This window comes from Phoenix dactylifera, unplaced genomic scaffold (genome assembly GCF_009389715.1).
Source record: "Phoenix dactylifera cultivar Barhee BC4 unplaced genomic scaffold, palm_55x_up_171113_PBpolish2nd_filt_p 001725F, whole genome shotgun sequence".
Classification (NCBI taxonomy): domain Eukaryota; kingdom Viridiplantae; phylum Streptophyta; class Magnoliopsida; order Arecales; family Arecaceae; genus Phoenix; species Phoenix dactylifera.
Window position 1 is genome coordinate 75,302 of NW_024069024.1, and position 19,021 is coordinate 94,322.

Sequence of the window (19,021 nt, forward strand, 5' to 3'; positions counted from 1 at the left end):
TTTCTCAAATCAAGTTTGCAACCTAGTCAAAATTCGTTTGTTGAGCTTTTCTTGCTATTATGACTTATAAGTAGCTTATTTTGAGTATCAATATCAGCAACATTTATATTCAAAATAATTAACTGAAAAATCTTGAGAACAATGATAGTAATAAAATCATTTATTCCAATATTGCGTTACTAAACACTCTATATCATGACATTTTTTACATTTGCCTAGATTTGTTTAATTCAAATGCCACATCAGAATTTTTTTTTAAAATAACCAAAATAATCTTAAGTGGCATAACATCCATCTGAGGATATAAGAAAATATGTGCATCCTCCTCCCCACCTAAGGATAATTTCGACTTTTTAGATGAGATAAATGGTTTCGCTAATGCTGTTAATTTAATATGGTATAAGTGTAGATTTTATAAACTATTAGACGTAAGTATAATAAATATAAACTTCAAGAGAATTTATGTAATTTACTCTTATATCTATGTTGAAAAGACCCTATTCTCTAGCATGGACATGGCTATACTAAATTGGAAAATACCCTATTCCCTAGCATGGACACTGCTATACTAAATCATTAGGCCTAACACTTGCAAAGGTAGCTATATACAATAGGTCATTGAGAAGCACCAAATCAAAACCCTAGGTACCTTGGAAATAATTCTAGCTAAGCCTGCTCTACAATTAGAACTCGCAAGTAGTTGGATACTAAAATATTTTGTTAAACTTGATATACATTTTTACCCTTATACCAATTATCTGTTTAATAATCTTGTCCTTACGTTGATTCATTAATAACGACTCATTTCAATGATTAATTGAAGTCCTTTCACGTAAATAAAGGTTCGAAATGCATATGAGAGAAGATGTTAAGTTTACCATTCATTGTTGTTTTATTTCCTATCGGCTTACATTTAACTACATTTTTGAGATCAATTAGTTAGTTAACATGGATCCATGTGATCCTGAATGAGGAGGTCCAAGCTCATATTGGTTCATCAAGCACAGCTCGTACAAGGCTAGAGCCTAGAAGTCACGTCTTTCTTGGTTAGGTTGGTAACCATCCCAGTTTATTAGTTCTCATCATCAGGTTCTACTACATGACCGGGGTCGGCCTTTAGAAACCTATTTGTTAGCGAATCCAACATGTACGAGAACCGGACTCTAGCTAGTACGATATACAGAGTAAGATGGCTATGAGGCCCAATAATCCCACATCGGAAAGACTCGTTCCAGAGCCTGGGCATATGAGGCGGGTGTCTCCAAATTCTGCAGACGCGTTTTGGGAGAAAAACAAAACCGGGAAGGGGTGAAGGATGCTTGCGTGAAGCCCCGGAACCGGACAATATCTGGCAAGGGAGCCCTGTGGTCCCTCCTCATGTGGCCCCCACGTGGGCACTGGGTGCCTCACGTGCTCCGCGCAGGCGGAGGGCGTGACATTTGGTATCTGCGCGGAGGGCGTGACATTTGGTATCAGAGCCGAGGATGGCTCTTGTCCGATGGTGGAAAGGGTGTGAGGCCCAATAATTCCACATCGGAAAGACTCGTTCCAGAGCCTGGGCATATGAGGCGGGTGTCTCCAAATCCTGCAGACGCGTTTTGGGAGGAAAACAAAACTAGGGAGGGTGAAAGACGCTTGCGTGAAGCCCCGGAATCGGACAATATCTGGCAAGGAAGCACCGCGGTCCCTCCTCATGTGGCCCCCACGTAGGCACTGGGTGGCTCACGTGCTCCGCGCAGGCGGAGGGCGTGACAATAGCTCTTGTCTATACTAACAATATTCTTTAAATACCGAGAAAATCATGGAACGTCTTGGATTAATTCTGAGATACTTCTTGCTAAAGAATTAATCAAGAAGTATAAATTATTCAAGAGGCTAATTTATAATTTGTTTGTAATATGCATAAATGATCTAAAAGAATTATGAATTACAAAGTAGTAATGTTGTGTATATTAGCTAATGGTAGCTATTTTCATTGGTTACTACCTCTCTTGTGCTTGTTTTCATTAAACCAAATATTTCAATATTTTTAATTTGTGTTACTAAAACTCAGTTTGAACTTCTGGCTTAAAATTTCACATTTTTTGTGAATTTAGAACCTCCACCTCTAACAAATTAATTCCTTGATGCGAAATGTGCAATTATGCTATGGATCAAGAGATTAGGGCCATCCTTAGTGCCAAATGCCAGGTTAACTACTACTTAATATCTGACATGACCATTGGATATTCACTTGGAAGACAAAGAATACTCTGATCAGATGGAGCTTCTCAACAGATTTATTCTTCTAGATCAAAGGATATTCCACCATGGAAGCTTAGCAAGGATAACTCGTTTTCAGTTTATGAACAATGGAGGCTGATGCTGTCCTTATTACTAGTTACTATGGAAGGCCAATGCTCCAAAAAAAATTAGGATTTTCATGTGGCTGGCATTGCATGATGGACTTGATACCAAGGGATCTTTTGTAAGAGTGCTGATTCTGTAAACCATTTATTTGTTTCACGCGCTTGTGTGAGAAGGTTATTGAACTCGTTGTATGCCGCACTTGGAATTAGTGCTTGGTTGCAAATTTTGATAGAGCGTAATGCTAGATTATTCCGCAATCATCAAACCACAAGTAACTCGGCACCGGCAGGCAGTAATCAGTTCCTTCAATTATTGAGGCAGCTTGTGCTCTAATAGGTGAGCTGATACTTATAATTTCTGGTTCATTTTCTTAGTCATATAATGCAATCCTCCTTTAGTACTTCATGTTCATGTGTTCGATTCCTTTTAAAAAATCGGGGTTCTTTTCAGGGGGAAAAAAATAAATCCGACATGATTTTGCGAGGATCCTTCCTGCAAGTTTCTCTAACCAGCCTGTCTAGTAAATTTCTGCTAAGCTTTAATCTTAGATGCCCAAGTCGCTACCTAGCAATGTACTTAACAATTTGTTTTTGCTGTTTCAGATCGGAGCCAGCATTGGAGCACCATCCAAAACCGTTCCTCCACCGTCCAACACTAGCTTATGGGTGACATCAGGATCACCACTGATCGACCGCATTGGTCACCGGAACTTCACCATAGAGGTATGTAGCAATCCCACCGATTTCTTTGATTCAGATGGCAAACGAGCTGAGATCTCTAGCGACCTCAACGAACTCGGCATCTCGGTCGGGTTGGTTCCCAAAGGCATTAAATTAGAAATGTTGAGTCAGTGAAGTTGGGCATTAAATTAGAAATTTGTGATCCATAAAAAAAAGTTAGATTACTTTGCTTCCGTGTTATTTGTTTATCTCACGGTCCACCAACTCATTTAGTCGTTAGGAGAAATATAAAATAACATGCAGGTATTATTATCAAAGATGGCTCTGTGGGAACACTATTTATCGAATAGTCCTATTTGTATATGCTAGTTCACCGATTACAGAACTCTGTCCTGAATGCACGATGTCTCCGTAAGCCGAAGCATAGCCATGGGACTTAAAAAATATCACTATTGTGAAATGATAACAGTTGAATGTCACCAATATCGTGATGGTTCAAACTTCAAACCCAAGACCAAGCCCATCAGAGCCCAATCAATATCTAAAACATGAAAACCCCGATCAAAATCTAAATTAGGAAAATAACAATTGTTACTTCCGTCAGAACAATGACTACGTTTATTGTCAAGATCACTCTAATTTCTAAATTGGATAAAAAGCTAGAGAATTGTTATTTACATTACATAAAAATGCCAATATTTTTCAAATTCGACACTAGACCCGGTTTGATTGGAAGGCTAACGACTATTATTAGCTACTCAATGAGAAGTAACGAAGGAAAATAATGAGAATATTTAATCGATCCACTTCTCACCAAATAAAAATAAAAATAAAAATGACAATTTGACCAAGCAACAACTTCTCATCAACTTTTTTTTTTTTTTTTTGTAGTACATAAGAACTGTTATAGGAGGCTTCTAAAACAGTTATAGTAATTTTTTAGCAATTACAACAGTCATACTGGTTATAATATTACAAAGGCTGTTATTGTAAAACCTTCTATTGTAAAACAACAAATAGAAGGAAATTAGAAGATTAGTATAATATAGAAGAGACACTTGAACCAAGCCAGCATGGGAGGGGGACCAGGAAATCCTGAGAAAGAGTATCACATCTGGCCAGCAGGCCAGGATCAACAAACAGGTGAACACTGGGTGGAAGGAAGTCAGATGAATCTGCTGCTTTTTGTAGGGTTCATCGATAACATTTTCCTATCCATCCTTGTTAATATTATGATGCACCCAAAACTTTTTATAGTAGTCGAACAAACTGTAGCATAATCTTGTCTTGTGATTCAAAAATCCCACTGTTTGTCTGCTCAATGAACTCGATTCAGATTCTGCAGCTTCTCACTAATGTTGTAGAGTGAAATAAGCGTGTTCCTATCACGATTCTTAACTCAAAGCTTAACTTTCACATCCACATTCTAATTCTTATATTACTTGCTAAAAGAATAGGAAAAGATGTTCCATAAAATGATTACATGCATGTGAATGAATTATAGTAGCATCAGGGGAAAAGTTTTTCTACCATTGAATTATATACATTGACTTCATTATATGAAACAAATATATGGGGCTTGAAAAATTGCAATTATATATAGAAGAAATAAGGAATATTTCATGGCTATGAATGTACAATGCTAAGTTGAGACCGAAGTCCCACTGGAACAGAACGTGTTCCGGACTAATCTGGATATCATACTGATACTTGAACATTCTGCACATGTTGTTCCTGATTGATGGCTTTGTCCCTCATTACAACAGGGGAGATCAGTTTCCACACTACATGGTGAAAGATATGAAGTGTCAGTTTAGTTACCGAACAACAACATCAGTATGAAATGGAACTTCAAATACTGAATTTGTCTGATCAAACACTCAAATAGAATGAAATCAATTTATAGTACCAAAACAATGAGGCCAATGCTGTTTTACTTAATTTGATTCGATTAAAAATTTCACGAAAATTATGGTTTATCAAATATTTTTTTATTTGAGAAATAACAATTCTTTTTCTTTTTTGGATTGTAAGAAAATGTGGTTTAAAGATAGTTCAAATATGATTGAAAAAATTCAGGATGTATGAGAAAATAATGAGTTATATGCTGCTTGTAGCCAACACACACACATATATATATAGTTGGTGGACCTATGTTCTTTATCTTTCTAAAAATTAAAGGATCACAAAACACTAATCCTGTTCTTATTCTTTTAAACAAAAGAATTCAAAGTTTGACAGTTAAAGAAAATGCTGAAATTTGGATGTGCTTTGGAGCAGCATTTCACAGATTAGTTTTGAAATTACATTTTGAAGGATCACAAAAGGGAGGTGAGTTTTCCTTACAAAATAAACATTCTGCTAGCAAAATATCACCAATAACCTTTCTTTATTTCATTACCATTTACAAGGTGACAAGCTGCAATCTGAGTACATAAATCTCTCACAGGTTTATTTTATCTTAATTATTTTCATGTAGGAGTCCCACTGACGAACCTATAGGAGTTTTGACAAGCTCTGTTTTTATCTGGTGTGATTAGTAAAAAATTTTTTTTTACCAAGATAAGATCCAATCCAAGTGAAAAACAAAGGAATATATATGAGCACTTACAATATATGCTGGCAGCAAACCATTCGTTTATAATTTTTGCCACGCCCCAAATCCGGATTATGACACGGCTGTGCTATTGCAATCTTATACACACAATAATACGAAGCCACTTAAAATTTCATAATAAAAATAAATAGTTTCATTTACTAATGCCATAATATTATTCATGAAGTTGGAACAGTACAGAGTTCCTAAAATTTAATTATTACATAACATTTTCAGTTACCCCAACCCTGAATAACACCAAGCTCTCTATTCCTCATTTTCACCTATCAAAATATTAGCATAATTCAATTAACTAATTTTCTTTCTTTTGAATATGCCGAATTTAATTGAACGAGACTTAACTACCCATTTCCCTTACTAAAACTTATTTTTTTTTATTTTACTCTTGATTAAACCTATTGCTCTGATACCAAATGTTACGCCCCCGCCTGCGCAGAGCACGCAATCGTCCTTCACCCCTTTCCGGTTTTGTTTTCCACCCAAAACGCGTCTGCAGGATTAGGAGACACTCGCCTCATATGCCCAGGCTCTAGAACGAGTCTTTCAGATGTGGGACTATTGGGCCTCACACCAAATGTCACGCCCCTGCCTGCGCAGAGCACGTGAGGCACTCAGTGCCCATGTGGGGGCCACATGAGGGGGGAATACGGGGCTCCCCTGCCAGATATTGTTCGGTTCCGAGGCTTCACGCAAGCGTCCTTCACCCCTTCCCGATTTTGATTTCCATCCAAAACGCGTCTGCAAGATTAGGAGGCACCCGCCTCATATGCCCAGGCTCTAGAACGAGTCTTTCCGATGTGGGACTATTGGGCCTCACACCCTTCCCACCATCGGACAAGAGTCGTCCTCGGCTCTGATAATTTTTACCCATGTACTTGCCCAACCAACATCGATGCTCCATCTGATACAATGACAATGATGCCAAAAATCCAAATGAAGCGAAGCCAATCTTCAAACATATTAGGATACATTGAAAGCACATCTCGGTAAAGGATATCTTACTTTCTAGTTGGTTGATCCAATTCCCAGCTAATGAATAGCATTGCAAAATACATCGTCTATATGGATCCCATAACCATATGGATCATCGTCTTCTGATTGAATGTCATCCTTACGAAACTGAATAGCGAATTGTTAAAAATCCATCGAATAATTAATTAAACTAAAGATAATTACTTCACATTTTCTTGCACTTGGATATTATATGCAATAGCATAATACTGCTCGGGAAATTGGATGGTCATACTCACCTGAAAAGATTTTGTATCAATCCCAGTTGAAAATGTTGCCATTACAATTGCACGGATAGCAATTAGAAAGCACTACAGGATAAGAATCATGGAAAAAGTATTACACTCAGCGTGAGTTTCAACAGTTGAAAGACAAAACATTTAATTAACTACAACATCTATCATCCCGAATGATGAAATTTGTCCAGATAATCATATATTAGAATTAATTCAAAAGAAAGATTGATTGAGCACGAATCATAAATATATTCAATATCCTGCAATGATGCACCCCACTAAGTTCCTTAGTTTACAATTTCTTTAAATATTGATATACATAAACTATAGAAGCATAAATTGGTTTTCCATTTTTCCTTCCCAGATCAAATTGATATCGCAGCCAGTACAATGAAACATACATCAAATCTCTTGTTTAATATGTTCTCGAATATTTAATCATTCATTCCTTATATTACATTCAAATTTTGTCGCAATGCCCGTCGGAGTTAGAAAGCCAGATTCCTTCTATAGTAGTATTGACCTTCTTCATTAGATATAAAGCCATCTTTTTTCATCATAGGATCAAATTCCCGTAATGATGCTTTTGGAGTAGTGATTTCTACAGAAGTAGTTCAAAGTCTAGCTAGAGCTCGTAACTTTTGTTTGTTTACTAAATGATTTCAAATTTGATGCTTAATCTTAGATAAAAAGATAACAGTTCCTTCTTTTCTCACATTCTTGAAAATCAAAAATAGCAGTTGTAAAGAAAACTTCAGATCCGTCCTCGTCACTAATTGAACATTGACGCTGCAACTACTGTTTTAAGGTTTCATTGGATATCAACTTCTGTTTTAAATGGGTTGATAAATTATAAGTGGCTGATGCTAGGAATTGTTCTAAGGTAGTAGTATATCAGAGAAATGAAGATCGAGTCACAGTAATAAGACTTATCATCTTGGGAGGATACTGATGCGTCAGAAACTAGCAACGTTTAAAAATTTCCAGGAATTAACCTGTTCAACATGCACGGAATCAGTTACAGGGGCAAGGAAGATGTGATTAAGGTTATCTGATGAAGGATACTAATAATGGGATGCTGATATATGGAAGCATGTTTTAATGGAGCAGGGATCATAAACAGGAGGATTCACTGATGGAGACTATGTATCAGGAAGGAAAAATGATGCTAGTGAGTGAATGGAGAGCGTCGGCATGAAGGAGAGGGACTAAAGTAAATGATGTTACTTAGGAGTTACGTGATGAGTTGATCACAAGCAGCACAGAAGTAGACCAAGGCACAATGCAGTGGGAGCAAGCAATAACGGAGGTCTTACAAGATCTCTAAAGAGTAAATATCCAATAACTGTGACATACCATGGCCATCAACGGCCCCATTATACAATCAAACAAAAGCAAAGATAAGTATCTATCCTTCTTACCAATATGGTAGTCCAGTCGCCATCCTCAGCCATCATCTTTTTTGTGTTGCATTTCTGTGTGAGGTTCACTGTAATGGTGCAAGTCATGTTGTCAAGTACTTTAGTGCATTATACAAAATAAATTGCTACTGTCTTACTAGGACACGGATGAATATATTATATATAAATATATATAGGAAAGGTGTTACCACATAGTTTAAGATCTGGTATTAGCATCACATATCAATACTGTATTATTAATGACAATAAATGTCAAGATTATCTTGAATAGTTAAAGCCCTCGATTTATCTCTAGAACATGACAATTTGCCATCTTAAAGCAACTAAAATGTCCTATATCAGTAAAGGGTTTTCATAGCAGATCATGGCATGTTGCATATCTTTCAGCGAAGGCCCGATCTGCTATACTTTTATCATGGTATATTACTTGGATAATCTTTTACAGTTAAGAAGCATCCTCTATGAACTCTAGTCTTCTGAAGTACTAACATGACCATACAGTCTTCTGAAGCATTAACATGACACTTTAGGAGATAAAATGACAGGTAAATAGTATAGTAAGTTAAAAGACACTGCAAAATTAAGGGCGTGAACCAAGTCTATAAAATGAAAGCATACCTTTGAATTGCAGACCAGCAAAGGAAAACAATGTATGAACCCATGATTCCAGAAGATAAAAGGCCCCGATTAACCTGTTACATACAAAAGGGGTACTGAGACGTTCTTTTGGAACATTGCATACGTATTTTTAACTTCGTATCAACCATATAATTATAAGTTTCAACTAGATACATTCTTTGCTTAAAACATGACTACAACCATAACCATAACCAGCAGTATCATAGCCTATTTATAATGTCAATACAATTTCCAAATCCATCTAGTTTGGGAATAAAAGACAAAATTCTGTTGTGCTTCGAACCCCATCCACTATGATATTTTCAGAAGAAAAAGAATAAAAAGAAGAAAATTGGGAAAAAGCAAGGATATTAAATCACGTCAAGGGGATAGAGACCTCCAAAAGGTTTGCATCAATTGATCTGATTGCTTGAATTCAGAGCCCCTAGGGTTTATATATTTTCAGGCTACTACAATTCGACTAACAAGAGAAAGATGTAATCCTAAAAATACCAGGAAAACTAAATAAAAAGTAATTGTGGAAAATAAATAAGTTTTGCTTGGGAGGTTTTCTTTTCAGATCAGGATTTGTATTGGTCTAAGGGCTTTCCTGAAAAATTTTGGTGATTTTCTCAATTTTTTCCATGATTTATTCAGTGGTTTGTTTTTATATTTGTGCTTATGCTTTATAGCTAATCCTTAAATCTTATAAAGCTTCAAAACTTCTGTTTTCGTGGGCTGAAGCCCAAAAGGTGGCTGCCCACCCTTGGACTAGCCATCCTGATGAACAAGTAAAGCACGGGGTTTGAACTGAACCAGCTGCTTACACTCTTTAGGTGTCCTAAAAATAGTGTACCACAAAAGACCGTTTCCATCATGCAGATGAAGCCATGTTTGCTTTCATGTTAACATACCCAGTTCAGATTCCATAAGGGGTGTCTTCACACCCTTTGGTTCTCTAACACTCATCTTGAGATAGAAGACCCACAAGATAATGGAAAACAGAGATCGAAATAGAGGCTCTTGAACCTTATTTTGTGAAAATAGACATTCTGTGCCATGTCATTATGTGTCAATTTCATGCTTAGACACATGCTACAGCCCATGGTAAACAATGTATGCCAATGTATGTTAGATGCTCACAAGATTACACTGACTAGAACCTAGCACTGGACACAAAATAAGGGTATCCCTGTACCGTGCTTGTATCTTGGTGAGATATTTCTTAATTTTCACTAGAATATATTGAGTAAATTAGGCTCAATTTGTACATGAGGATTTTATTGCAATAGGCGATGCATGCAATCCAAAAAAAGCTCTATTATATTTATTTACAACTGAAAAATCAAGAAAGCTCTATTATGTTTGCTTTGATTACAACTTAAAAAAAAAATCTATTGATTGGATTACTAGAAGGGATGCATGCATGCAAATACATATGTACATATTCAGATCTATATGCATTTCAATATGCATAGATCATGATCAACAGTTTGAATTTTCAATTTATACGACCCATTGTGTATTTTAGAACAATGGCACAACTGAAATTATCCATTCCTGCAGCCACTTGATGCATTGGTAGGTGGCCACCAAAACATATAGTTTTTAGTTTCTAGGCATCTTTCGTGGTGCAGTTCATGATCTCCAAATAGGATGGCCCATATTAATTTTTGAATCATTACTTTTTACCATTCTGATTAACCAACTATTATGTAGCTCTTCTACGTGAATTTATGTATTCAAACATATGTATAAGCATATAACTGCTTTAGTGTTACTACGTTATTCTACAAAAGCAATAGAATGGTGCGGACATGTGTACTAGGGTATGCATCATAACCACTACTTAGTTAAGGCAGTATATGCTTCAGCTAGTTCTGTTAGTTTTGGAGAAATAAACTACAGATTCACCCTTATGCCCCTCACTACTGAATGCTAATGTTGCACTAGAAGGCATAAGAGTCAGTCAGTAGTTTGTTGCTATAGAAACAACAAAACTAGCTTTGACATCATAACCACCCTTTAATTAAGGTTATGATGGTTTCCACTCTCAACACCCTTCCTATATTGAAGTCCAGTGATATGGCTTAGGAGATATAAGAATCATTACATATCTTAGAAATCTTATTTAGCTAATGAGTGAATCGTAAGCATATTTGATCTTTGGGTGTTAACAGTAAAAGAAATTCCTGCTGCAGTTCACAGTTCATATAAATGAAGTGATAAAGAGAATGCTTGTAAAAGCACGTAACTAGTGTTGAAAAGTTCTGTAAGTGCTTATTTACTATTCTATAGTTGCCTAGGATTTATGTCATGTGCCAGATCATATCCCTACTAAGTGTGAGAGGAAATTCTTACCCAGGTTTGAAGCCTAGAATTTCATATCTGGATTGAGATTCACCATTTTTAAATAAATAAAATTCAAGTTAATACAAAATTTGGCTCAAGAATGGCAGTCATTCTTAAATAAAATACCTATCTTGAAGAAAGTAAGGGATTAAATAACAACATCGTGTCTACAGAAATATAGAAAACAGTGCTGTTGAAAATTTTCCATGGTGCATATCTTAGAATGTAGTGATACAATCACCATTACTTTAACCAAGATTGCAGTCCATGTGATGAAGAATATGTTGATAGTGCAAGATGTGTCCAGAGCATACATAATGTACATAAGAACAATCCCACAAAAGGAACCAAGGTAGAAAATGGTCGACAAGAACAACCCAAAGAAACCACTGAAGATAATAAAAAGATTAATATTGCATCAAGCTCTAGAATTTAAATAAGATAATCTCATTTTTAAGTGCAAAAGAATATCTGAAAGGACAAAATAATTTCCATTTCTTGGGGAAAAAATCCTAGGATTTAAATAGCATGAATTTCACAAAATATCATTTATCATATGTTCTGCCACAAATATCTAGGCTATATTTACCTCAATTTTATTTATTAGAGAATATCCAATGCAGTCTTATCCATTTAATCAGGTATATATGTTAATGTTGGAATCCATGCCTAAAAAACATTTGCATCAAACACACAATATAGCATTTCATTTCAAAATTGGTTTTATGGATATGCTTTCATGTACAATTGCGTCATAATGCTCCTTGACTGCTCACTATATCGCTATACTATGCAATCTTCACTATATTTAGAGGGCCAATTAGTCACTCAGTTTTATTTTCTTTGTTACCACAGTGCTAGACCTATGCGCCCACAGTAGAGCTGAGTAGGCAGATAATACTATTATTTGATGTTCCACGCTTCCTTACCCCTTTTCTTTAGCAAAAAAAAAAAAAAAGCATCTCCAAAGTTATTGTGCTAGTTTTGGAAAGATGATCCAACACTGCAATATCATGGAACTTAATTTGCAAGGCTACTTGAGCTGTAAGTAAATGACATAATTCATTGAAGATCCAAGAATCCTAAACACAAATAACTGACCCTCTCATGTAGTGTGCAAATATCATAAATGCAACTGTAAGTCTTAGTAGCATATGTGTTTGGGGTGATTTGATCACCATAAATCATAAACAAGCCAGAAATCTAATGGTCGTAAGTCTTTATAGTAGTTTCCAGTAAACAGACGGGTGTGATCTATCCTTTTCCTCCTTTCGGTAATGGATAGATGGACCAGATCCGGCTACTCTCTTTTTATGGACAGATTTGATCATCCAACTGCTGCAAGTCCTTCAAATAGATAAATGGACCAGGTTGGTCTGTTTCATCTATTTAATAGACAAATCTGACCACCCAATGGCTGCAAAAAAAAAAGCCTTTCTAATAAATAAACGGGTTAGATCGACACACTTTGTCCATATTAGTAGACAAAAGGCTTCTCTACTAAATAAACAGATCAGATTTGCCCATTTTATCTTAAAGGAAGTATCTAAAGCCACATCTATTGATATATGGACCAGATTGGATTGTCTCATCTATTTAGTGGACAAAGCAGAATATCCAAGAGCTACAAAAAGCAAGTTCATGAATATTGTGTTTGGAAAAAGATACATCCAAATGCAATAAGCAAGTGTGATCCTCATGTGTTGAAGCAAGTATATGGCTTCTTAAAGGTAATAATTCTGAGAGGGCTCGGATGATTTTCTTGGTAACCAAGAAAGTATAAGTTAAGATAGACATGATACCTGCAAAACTTACCAATTGAAACTTAACTTCTAGTGTACCATTAAATAAAGGACCAAGGTTTGTAGTTACGAGCACCAGCATAGATATCTGTATTCCGGGTATTCATATGGTATTGATTGGTATGCTACAGTGTGGTAGTGTTCCAATTCATGATAATGCCTCCATGTGTTGGCATGGCAAAGATCAGGTCATTTTAGGTATTGGCAAGGCACTGGTATAGAGATTGTAATCGGTACCTTGGTGGTATGATGTGGTACTTAAATCCTTGTCTAGGACCATACTCATCAATATATTCAAAAAATTTTGAAAGCCAGCAGTTAATGCCAACTTTGGTCGGTTTATGATTTGCAATTTAGTTTGGGCCTTAGTTTGGTCCCAAGACCATACAGGTATGAAGAGACAGATTAGGGCAAGAACATGTAATCTGGTCAAGGGCCTCAAGGCTTTTTGTAGAAAGAGACCAAGTTGAAAATCCTTATTCTAGGGTTAGAGCGTGTCCCAAAGCCATTCAGCTGGATGCTGCGACTGATAATTGTCATCCACATCTATTGTTCATTATTAAAGGGAGTCGTAAGGGCCAAAATAATTTTTATAATTTCAATACCTTTCTATAGTCATTCCCTTGATGACTATTAGATCCAGAATGCCAAGCATATAGGAGGCTATTTATCAGTTGGTTAGATGATGAATCATGTCCCTTGGAGGAAGTGGTGTATGATGTTGTTATCCCTCCTTTATTTCTTCTTATACAAAGTTCTGCTATTTGAAATGTACTAGAAGATATTTACCTGTCCCTTGTAAAATTAAATTTTCTGGTTTACATGTAAGTTTTATGATCATGTCATTTGAGAAATAGTTCTTTTGGTGTTCTAAAACAAAATATAAGACAACTATTGTCAATTGCAAATACTCAAAAATGCAATACTCATTGTTAATACTTATTTTTCATTGTCCATAAAAATGCAAAACCATGGTAATTGAGAATATAAAGAGGGAGGAGGAAAGTGAAATGCATTGTTGTGATTGTGGAGATAATGTTTTACCATTTTTTTGACTGCAAATCTGGCATTCATTTACTATCGTACCATGAGAGGAAGTGAATCATGCTTATGAGCTGGAGAAGAAGAAATATCCTATATAATTAAAAGCAAAACAGGTCAAATATTCATTAAACATCCTGTAAATTTTCATTCATGAGAACATAATGGCTATAAACTAACTAGCATAAACACAAAAGTCAATGAATACTTCTTCAGGATTCCTAGAAAACCATCATAGTGAATATATGAAATATGCATGTTCTATATATTGTCTTATATTAGAGTTCAATAAATTTGGTGCGGTTTCTTCGTTCATAAGTGGCAACACATATGATATGTATATTGATTTGAGTCTGCTATAATATAATAACTCATAGAATCCAACAAGACTCTTTATATTTCATAATATCAAAGCCTTAAGGAAGGTTCGCCGTCTCGATATCGGACCTCGTACCGGTGCCACACTAGCACAGTGTCGATACGGTACGAAATTTTTCTGATGTACCGAGTGTCGATACGCCATCTATCTTAGATACCGGTATCGAACTGATACGATACGGTACACCGGTACCGCCCAGTTCGGACCGGTACGACATACCATCCTTGAGTATTGCATGCAAATCATCTCCTATATCCTCCATTTGACCCATTTCCAAGCATCAGCATTCTGCCATTGCTGACCTCCCTATCCCTAGTGCCAACTAGAAAGTATCATGCATCTTCGGCTACCCAAAACCCTCAATGAGCTCCCACCTAGCACCATCCTATGGATTAAGCTTCAGGATGCACTAATCAGCCAACCTGTGATCTGATGTCCAGAAATTGTCAGCCAATAAACTGCCTTGCATTAAGAAGGATGAAAGTTTCATGCCAATCACCTGTCAGCCAAAGGGACCAATAACCTGAGATGCCTTTTGATGGCAAGTCCCAGCCTCAGGCCTGCCACTTGCCTCTTCTTTTTGTGCTACAAAATTTTTTAACATTTAGCTGTTTGCTTCGATTCCTTTTTGGTTAAACATTCATTATCAAATGTTCACTCAATTTGAATTTATTCTCATTGTCCCTTTAATATCAGTTTTTTCCTAATATACATATTAAGTTCAGAATCATATTCAAGTTATAGTATTATCTATAAAATTTTGTGAGATATTTATGCACATTCCTCAGCCTTGTGATAGTTTATGCTATATTAATCTCCAAGTTCAAAACTTTCAGTATTTTAATTCATGTTTACAAGTTTTATAATTGTTTATCTATTTCCCTATAGAGTTTTAATCATCAAGAGCCAATAGTTGAATATATTGTTTATGCTCTGTTATTGAATATATAGTTCAGATGAGGAGACTGGTTTTTTCCTTTTAAATCCCATTACCAGGTCACATTCCAAGCCATATACATGGAACATGTCTAGGCACACCAGCTGAAGCTGGATTGCACCATTTAACTCAATTTGTGCATTGCAAACTCATAGAGAGGTAGGGCCTTACCAACTAAACTATGGATTGGTTAACAAAATTAAATGCCCCTCAAGCCTCCTCCCGCCTCCCCCCTCTCCCTCACAAAGGCAACCACCACAAAAAAAGAGACATCATGGTTCCATCCCTACATTATGGAATGGTACCAATGGGTGTATGGTGCAGGTAGTACAATCACCACAGAAGGGACCAACATGGTATGGTACTTTAGTCCATAATGAACCCTATATTTAGCAACACATGTACCAGCTATCCTTTAAAGCATCATAAGTTGAATCCCAAGCTAAATAAGAGAAAAATAATATCATTCAGCATCTTGTTAAGACAAAAATGTATACATAGCTGTAAGCATTGCAAAACCTATAGGAGATCAAATATCGTGACAACCTACCTACAGATGATCCTTTTCTAAGCTAACGATACTGTTTAGCATGTATCTGTGGGCCTGCAAAATTATGCATGCTGGACAGATGTATCTTATGTGGGTTCAGCATTTGAAATCTTTGTTGAAGGTTTATATATTAGCAGCTCTGCATAAAATCCAACAACATAGCATCATTCTGACATTATGATCTGTGATGCAAAAAAGAGAGAGGAAAGATGCACTGCTTTGTCATGGAAGAAATTGGCATAACGATAATACAGTTTTGTAGATTAAATAAGAACAGGAAAGAAACCTCCATGTTCTAGAGAAACTACATAAACTGTTTCAGTTAAATTAAATGATACAATTACATTCAGTAACATAAATGTCACACTCGATGACTTTTAGCATACCATATAATTGGATGAAACGTGAAGGGATGATGAATGGAGCCATCACTGACAATAGATATATAGCAACCTTTAAAGCCCAACATCTAGAATGCCATGAGTTGCGAGCTTCTTGCAGCTTCTCAGCTCTAAGTGTAGTGACAAACATAAATGAGAAAAATATCTGAAAATATTTGTCAAGGCTCCTAATAGATTAACTTTTCAGAAGTTTATTCCCACTGAACCATTTCTTCCACAAAATGTAAGTGTGGAATTACAGCCATGAAGGACTTTATTTGAAACAATTAGTATGTCATATTATGATAATAATGATAATGAATAGCTATATACAAGACTTTACCTAGAAAAAAACTGGAGGCTCACTGAATTGTCTTTATTGAAGGATATGAAGCACCCTAAGCTTATACAAAGCACGCCTGCAGCATGAAAACATTCATCACCATCAATTCCACATACTGTAATATCTGGAAAGATAATTAAAATGTAACAACATGATTTACATGATAATAAGCTTGTAAATCGTATGGCACATCTCCTGCTTAAAGTTTCTATTTATGATCCACCATGTAATTAGGAAGTGAAGAAGTTTGTTACTGTAAATATATTGGATTAGTGCCCAATGTGAGATAGGCAGCCTAAAAATTAAAAGTGCCACTCTTCCCAGATTGATTGAACTAACTGTTTTTAATAAAATAAGGAAATGGATTATAGCAGATTACAACTACAAAGATACTCTTTTCCCAAAACAAAAGAAAGGTATTTAATATACCAGTGTAAATATATCGGGTTGCTTCCCAATGTGAGATAAGCAACCTAAAAATTAAAAATGTTATTCTTCCAAGATTAATTGAGCTAACTATTTCTTAGTAAAATAAGGAAATGGATTATAGCAGATTACAATTACAAAGATACTCTTTTCTCAAAGGAAACTTAGAAAGGTATTTAATATACCCATGATATATCTGTAAAAACATGCATTATTCATTTTCCTTTCAAAACAAAATTATTTATTCATTGAACTAGTACTGTTGTGATAATTAAAGATGGTTCAAGAGAAGAAAATTTTAGTATCGAGGAAGTTTTGAGTACATTATAATTTGGTTATGAATAAGAAAGAATTGCAAAGGATTTATCCATTCCATACACAAAGTTTGGAACTATTAGTCAATAAGTAGCAGATCTGAGTATAAAGATCACAGCTTAGAGTAATATTCATTTTAGTTATGAAGTTCTTATCGAAATTATTAACTAAAGCATGAACTTATTTAATATAGTTGTCAAATTCTCAATATGAAGAGGCATACATGATGGACTGGAGAATATAGCGACACACAATGAAGAATATGGAGAAGTTTGTGCCCGTAGTCACGAACAAACCAGGCCAATAAATTTGTTAGAAAAAATATAAAACCATATATGTATCGAGCTCGCAAAGATTGTTTTTCTTTTGACTGAATATATTGCACTTTCTTGTTTTGCAAATATCGATTGCGCCCAACTCCGTATTTCCACACTCCTGTCACCTTCTACCAGAATATTTTCAACAGGCTCAACAGGCTTCCTCATTCTGCAAACAAAAAATGCAAAAGATTAATGATATTTAATACTGGAAATTTTTTCCAATTATCTGAGATAATCTAGACTACTTGGGTTGGGGTCATGAAAGGAATGGAACATGGATAATAAATAAGGGGAATTCAGTGACAAGATGTGGCCACTGGGTTATGCCTCCATAGAAGTCTCGCAAACCACCTTTTTTCTTTATATATTTTTGATTCGGACTCCACCAAACACCCATCTCTGTTTTTTGATAACTAGAGTCGTTGATTAAGGGCCCTTATTTTCCTTAACTTAGGGGTAGAGTTGGGCATCAGGCCCGGTGGGCCTGGGCCGGCCGGGCCGGCCCGGCCCAGGCCCACCGGGCCCAAGGTCTAAACGGGCCGTGCCTGGCCCGGCCCGCTTATGAAGCGGGCCGTGCCGGCACGGCCCGTCTCCGGGCGCAAAAGGAAGCCCGGCCCGGCCCCAGGCCCGTCTATTGGCGGGCCGGGCCGGGCACGGCACGCTACGGGCCGTGCCAGGCACGGCCCGTAACGGGCGCAAACAGGCCGTGCCAGGCACGGCCCGTCTGGAGAGGGGGGAGGAAAATAGCCGTTTCCAACGGCTATTTTGGGGAAAATGACCTTTTTACCCCTCCCAACAGTCCAATAACGGCTGAATTGAGGGGTATTTGGGAAAAAAAAATTTTGGGCTTCTATAAATAGCCCTTTCCTCCCTCATTCTCACCACACCAAACCAACTATTCTCTCCTTCTCTACTACTATTATTTCTCTCTTCTAAAGTGCTCTTCTAGCAATTTAATTTTTAGTTTGCATTTAGCAAGTGTTCAAGTGCTACACAAGAGGAGGTTCCTGTTGAGAAGAGAAGGTCACTCCTGTTGAGAGCACAAGAGGAAGCTCAGAATCTCGGCTCTGCGGCTCTGCCTCTGCCCTCCGACCCTCTACTCAATTCCTCCAATCCTCCTTGTGGTTAGTTTTTATTTTTTGAATTCATCAATTTAGATATGTCATCTTTTGAGGAAAGTCAGTTTGGCATTCCTCCTGTTTCTGAGGGAGAAGAAACTAATCCCCAACCCCATGTTCCTAGTT

The 19,021-nt window shown here is 36.5% G+C and overlaps 1 pseudogene; it reads right to left on the bottom strand.

Annotated features, from left to right (window-relative positions):
• Nucleotides 1–4,533: 4,533 nt before the first annotated feature.
• LOC113463444 lies at nt 4,534–17,902 on the bottom strand (annotated as a pseudogene).
• Nucleotides 17,903–19,021: the final 1,119 nt, after the last annotated feature.